The following is a 6,425-nucleotide window of genomic DNA, read 5'->3' as shown; positions in this document are numbered from 1 at the left end:
GTGAATTGTAGGGCGTATGAGAACATGAGGGCAACCATTAAGAAGGATATCAGGGAGGATAAAAGACAGTTGGAGAGGAAGGTAGAAGATAAGGTGAGAGACAACCCTGAAAGATTCTTTCAGTATTTTAGTAGTAAAAGAACAGTCAAGGAGGAGGTGAAGTGCATTAGGAATAGTGAAGTAGAATTTAAAAAAATAGATAGTGAAATAGCAGGTGCCCGAAACTTGCATTTTTTGAGGTCTTCAAAAGTGAGGAAGCAGTAACAGGGATTACTAAGGAGGTACTGAGTGAGTTGGAAATTGTAGAGAGAGAAGAGCTGCTCAGATTAAATAGGCAGAAATCACACTAATCTCCAGGAACAGATCATATTGACTCTCGAGATCTTAAGGAGGTTAATGAGTACAGATATAAACTCTCGATACATTATTTTAGGAAGTTCACTTAAGTAGAATAAGAACATCAGTACCTTCAAAAGCACCCAATCTCTCTCTCTCTACACACACAGATAATATTTTTTAATTACTTCAGAGAATCTGTTTCTGTTGTATTTTATAATTATTAAAAGAGCATTTTTCCTTAAAACTTTTTAGTGTTTTTCCAGATCATGTGCTACCAAACAAGGCAGGCTAGTGTGTTGTCATCTTTAATTCTTCATTGCAAGCTGCTGCCCCCTCATGCATTGACCTGGGGGGTCATCATTCGAATTCTCTCAGACATTTGAGCCCATCCTGCCAGCCTTGCCTTCATCAGTTCCTCTTAGCTTTTAGGTAGGCTGCTCTGTCCTCCTCATGCATTTCATGTCTTATCTCATTTTAATGGCTCTATTCAATAAGGGCGCGCACAAAAAGGCGAGCTTCAAAAGGACGACCTCAATTGGGCGCGGCGAATAAAGGCATTCATAGATAATTTTATGGATTAATTAGTTGGATATTTTAATATTCTTGCATTCGCCTTTTAATACGTTTAATCATTGCCTTTTTCTAATAAATTTTCTGTAATAATTTTGATGCGTTTGCCTTTATTCGCTGCGCCCAATTGAAGTCACCCTTTTGAAGCTCACCTTTATTTAATGGCTCAACCCTGCTTCTTTTTAATTATTTTTCCTTTAGTAGGTAACTCTCAGCACACTGGAATCCATTTTATGTATTTTGTTTTAAGTAATTTGTAAAAATAAATTTAAAAAAAGATGGCAAACCATCAAAACATTTAATTATTAAAGATATACAACAGTACAGTTCAGACAATGACTTTACAAAGAGCCAATTTCTTTCAAATATGTCTGTTTATTTTTCATTACTGATGCTCTCCTATTGTCATAAATGCACCCCCTATGAGGTCCTCCTTTTCTCTTCATCCCTCGTCTTGGCCTTTTCTATTCTCATGTCTTCTGGCTGTGCCTCCCTTTCTGTACTATTTAATCTTTTTCTGGTCTTTGATAATATTCTCATTTCTCTTAATTATTTTGCTCTCTTTCTTTAATTATTCCAATGACAAATTTTAGGCTGACCTAAAATGTCTTAAAGAATTGGGATGAATGGATTCTAGTTTTCGGTGTGGCAAATCCTTTAGTTGTAATTTCTGGATTTCTTTCAAGTAGCAGTACATGGCCTCCTTTTTATGTTCAGTTCACCACTGGACTGTATTCAGCCTTCTTCTTCTTCTTCTTCTTCTATTCTTCTTTTATTATTCAAGTTGCAATTTTGTGTCTTCATCTGTTCCAAAGTCCATCATGATTGTCACCAATTTGAAGTTCTCCTTCTCTTCATCTCAAGATGTTGCACTATCAATACCACCATCACTTACATTAGCACACAGGCAGGCAGTTGGCGCCTTTTAATCTTGGGAGATGTACGGCTAGTGTGAAGAACTTTTTTAGGTCCTTTATTTACTGAGATTAGACATCTTATGCATCTTATACAACTTATATAATGAAGCCTTACATGTGGAGATACTCATCAAAACTTCAGGAACCTGGAGTTTCATTTCAGTCCTCACAACATTCTTTCATTCTTCACCCTACAGCTTACTCCTCCTTGGGCTTCTCCAGCAAGATTTATAATGTGGTCTTTAAGACTCTTGTTGTGTGAGAAATGCTTGACACATTCAAAGCAGTCATGACACTTCTTACCAGTGTGAAGTCTTTTATGGTGATGAAGACAGCTGCTGTTTGAGAATCTTTTACCAAACTCAGGAAAACAATAAGGATTCTCTCAATTATGGAGTCCATTGAAATTAATTAAAAACAAGAATTCTTTATCACATTTAGAACAGCAATAAGGTTTCTGAATGATTTTAAAATCTTCTGTTAAGGAAAAAAAAGATCTGCTACGTTCACATCTGCAGAGCAGTGTGGATTTGTATGTGACTCCGAAGATTGTGGTCACAGGTGAATCTTTTGCCACACAGTACAACAATCTAGCTTTGTTCCAGTACACTCCAGTGTGTTGATGCTGCTGAAAAGTACCACTGTGAGTGAATCTTTCAACACACTCAGAATATCTATTGGGCCTGTTTTTTTGTGTGTGGATTCTTGGATGTCTGTGGATACTGCTACCGTGAGAAAACAGCTTGCCACAAACAGGACAGCAATAAGTTTTTTCTTCAGTATGAATTCGTACATGTTTTTGAAGACTGCCATTTTGGAGGAATCTTTTGCCACATCCAGCACAGCCATATGGCTTCTCTCCAGTGTGGATTCTTTTATGTATCAGGAGATTGTATTTGTTAGAAAATTGTTTGCCACTTTCAGAACAGTAACTTGGCTTCTCTTTAGCTTGAATTTGCTTGTGCCTGAGAAAAGTGCTGCTGCGGGTGAATCGTTTGCCACATTCAGGACAGAAATATGGCTTTCCTCCTGTATGAATTCTTCTGCGGTTCTGAAGAGAGCTACTGGCAGAGAACTGTTTGCCACATTTAGAACAGCAATATGGATTCTCTCCAGTATGAATTCTTGTGTGTTTGTGCAGGGAGTGACTGTCAGTGAATGTTTTTCCACATTCAGAACAGACATATGGTTTTTCTCCAGTATGGATTCTTTTTTGTGCCCGAAGACTGCTGCTATATACAAATCATTTACCACACTCAGAACAGCAATATGGCTTCTCTCCAGTATGGACACGTTTGTGGCTCTGAAGGGATTTGCTGTCAGTGAATCTTTTTCCACAAAGTCCTGAGACAAAGCAAACAAAGTAGAAATCAGAAGATGTTTAAGAATTCAGGCTTTCACCATTTTGAATCATTTCATACTGGTTGCACAGGCCTAATCAATTCTACTGAAAATGTAACAGAGAAATGTCCACAGTTTGGATTTGACTAAACTAAGACCCTCATTTTAAAGAGACTCTGCCTGTGATGTACTGATATGCCAGGCCTCAATTACAGTGAGACCAGCAGCAAGAGACACTGAAGGGAATTTGTATTCAGTCACATTTGACAGCCATTAATAATATTAATAAAGTGGAGTGGTGGTGCTTTGTGCACTTTATTATTATAATAAATATCATTATTGGACTTTTACCTGGTGTCTGACGTATAGTCTGAGGGTACAAGGGTGCGAGCGAGCACTTAATCTGTTACAATTGGCGTAGCCGGCAGGATTCTCTGGCCGTCAGTTTGGCAGAGGACCTGAATTTAAAAAAATTTATTGTGGACAGAATACCCCGGGAAGACAGCGTCACGACACACATAGCAAAAATCGCCAGAAACCTGACCTTTATCAAGTCCATCATGGGGAAGAAGAAGACAAAGCAGAGCGCCAGCAACAGCGGAGGTCTAGCGCTCGACATTGCTTGCGCTCAAGGCGAGCCATGGAGCAGCTATGAGTTTCGGGAGAGATTTCCGGAGGAAGACGTCTCTGACGAGGTATGTGCTGGGAATGTACTTTACAATCTTTTTAATTTAACACATGATGTCCCATGTACATACCTCCCAGATGTCCATCCGAAGGCTCTGCGGAGGCAGAAGACAAACCCGAAGGCGATGGCGCGCTCTCGTTCAGGCAAATGAGCAACCCGAAGGATTTCCGCATTACGGGTGCCGACAAGGGACATGTGACCTACCACGAAGGATTCCAGGAAGGTGACGTTCCATGTTCAGCTGTTTGTGGCTTCGCCCAAGAAAAGACGGACTTGGTTTTCGAAGGGAAAAGGGAGGCAGCGCACCGCTCTCCCTACAAAAAAGTAAGGAGGTCCGGGAAATGACTGATCGGTCTGTCGACAAATTGATGCAGACTGATCGCAGTCAGCCAAAAGCGGCACCGCGGTCCTCCGAAAAGAACTCCAAATCCCAGGCTCCCTTGCGGGACCTGTCAGAGCACGTGCCAGGAGCGGCCGTGTTTATTGGCTCCCAGCCGGAGGGTAAGGCTAATGATGGCTTGAGCATGCCTCCGGTTGTATTGAGTAAATTTTTGGACGTGCACGAGCTGGAGAAGTTGCTTCAGCCCGTGCACAGTTTTTTACAGGTGGTGCAAACAATCCAGACGATCGTTGCAGACTTAAGAGGAGCGGCTGAAAAGCCTATGAACAAATTAAATGAGTACCTGCGGCGATTGTCTCGAGAGCCTCCTGTCTTAATTGATTTGGCGGTACAGGTAGGTAAAGCGGTACCGTATATAATGAAATAGGGGCCTTAGAGTGACACGGGCCCGCGTTTAATCCATAGCGGGTGCCAAGTGGATGCGTGCCCTACAAGAGAGGCGATGCGATAACCGAGTGGCGGCGGAAGGGCTATCGATCCGGGCAGCTACACAGTGCTGACTCTCGGAGCGAGACAGCCCTAAAGACGCCGCCACCGGTAATTTGTAAAAGTAAAGGGGTGCAAACAGTAAAGGGTCTCTCTTTACTTAATAGAGAGACTCAGACTGTGGACAAGCCCCAGATTAAGCAGGAGACCCCGAAAATAAAACGGGGGTCTCCTGACAAAGGTATAGAAGCAGAAAGAAAAAAAACGCCATTAGAGGCGGCAGGGGTTTATCTCCCAGCAAGAGAAGGGGCGGACCTAACATTTCCTTGTTTTCAGTCCCGTAGGGGGAGAATACCAGGAGGACAGAGGCAGTGCTATGGGTGCCGAAGGTTGGGCCACATTTGGCGATACTGTCCTTGGAGAGAGGGGGACAAGATATCGAATTGGAATAATATTCCCCCTAGGTTCTCCAGGGACCAAGATATTCGGACTAATCAAGGCTCAACCGGAACGTCCTCTTGGAGGAAGACTTCCCTCTCGGGGCAGGCCGCTCCGAATCTTTATAATTCGTTGCTGGGGGGGGATACTGTGGAGGATGGCCGGCTGTTTATCCCGGCCAATACCCCCAAACCGCCAGGTGGAGCCCTCCTTGCAGCATGGAGGTCCCCAGAAGACCAGCAGGGCATCGTGGACAATGGAGTTTTTATGCACCGCCCTGCTGGATGCCATGGGGGCCACGAGAGGGAGCTGCAGGGAGGACTGAAGAGTTGTTCGTGCCTATGACCCGGAAGTTCGTCATAGGAAGAGCGACGGGCTTCCGGGGTGAGAAAAGCATTGTTTACCCTGACCCGGAAGGAATAAGGACTTATGGACTGTTGGATTGGGAACACTTCCGGGTCGGGGAATATAAAAGGACTGTGGGAACTCCCAGGCAATGAGCTGAGTTGGGAGGCAGGGTGGCTAAGCGTCTGGGAGTGGAGGATTGTGATTAATTATTGTATTGTTTATTGAAGAATAGTGGAGTGGTGGTGCTTTGTGCACTTTATTATTATAATAAATATCATTATTGGACTTTCACCTGGTGTCTGACGTATAGTCTGAGGGTACAAGGGTGCGAGCGAGCACTTAATCTGTTACAGTGTCCTGTGATGGACTGGCACCCTGCCTAGGATTAGCTCTTGCCTTGAATCCAAGACTATGGACTCCTGTGATGCACCTCATGCAGGGCCAGATCAAGCCAATCAGGTGTCCCTGGGCCGTGGCATCTCTATGCACCCTACCTCTGCCACCGTTTGGTTAAATGACAGAAACGTGAGGAGGAAATAACTTAATGGGATAGAAAACATGATAAACAGCAAAATAACAAATGAAACAAAAAAACAGAAAGTGCTGAGACCAAACCTCAACTAAACCTTCTCCACTTTGTAAGGTCCAAATGGGCACAGGATTTGAACAGACAGCATGTGTACATGACAAAGAAACATGACAGGAGTCATTTTATAACTAACTCACTCACCTCAAACTGGCCACTATTTGTTCACATGCTGCATTCATGGCATCCAACAAGCTCAGCTGTTTATGGGGCTGATGATCTTCCACCTCTATGCAGGAAATATTTCCTCAATTGGATTAAGGAAGGGTGAATAGGGTGGGAGAAACTCTACGATTATCCTGTCATGATTAGTAAACCATTCTCTGATGGTGTGTGTGCGATGGGAACTCACATTATCCCAAATGATCACAT

Source organism: Polypterus senegalus, unplaced genomic scaffold (assembly GCF_016835505.1).
Source record: "Polypterus senegalus isolate Bchr_013 unplaced genomic scaffold, ASM1683550v1 scaffold_2176, whole genome shotgun sequence".
Lineage (NCBI taxonomy): Eukaryota > Metazoa > Chordata > Cladistia > Polypteriformes > Polypteridae > Polypterus > Polypterus senegalus.
This window is presented reverse-complemented; position numbering follows the sequence as displayed.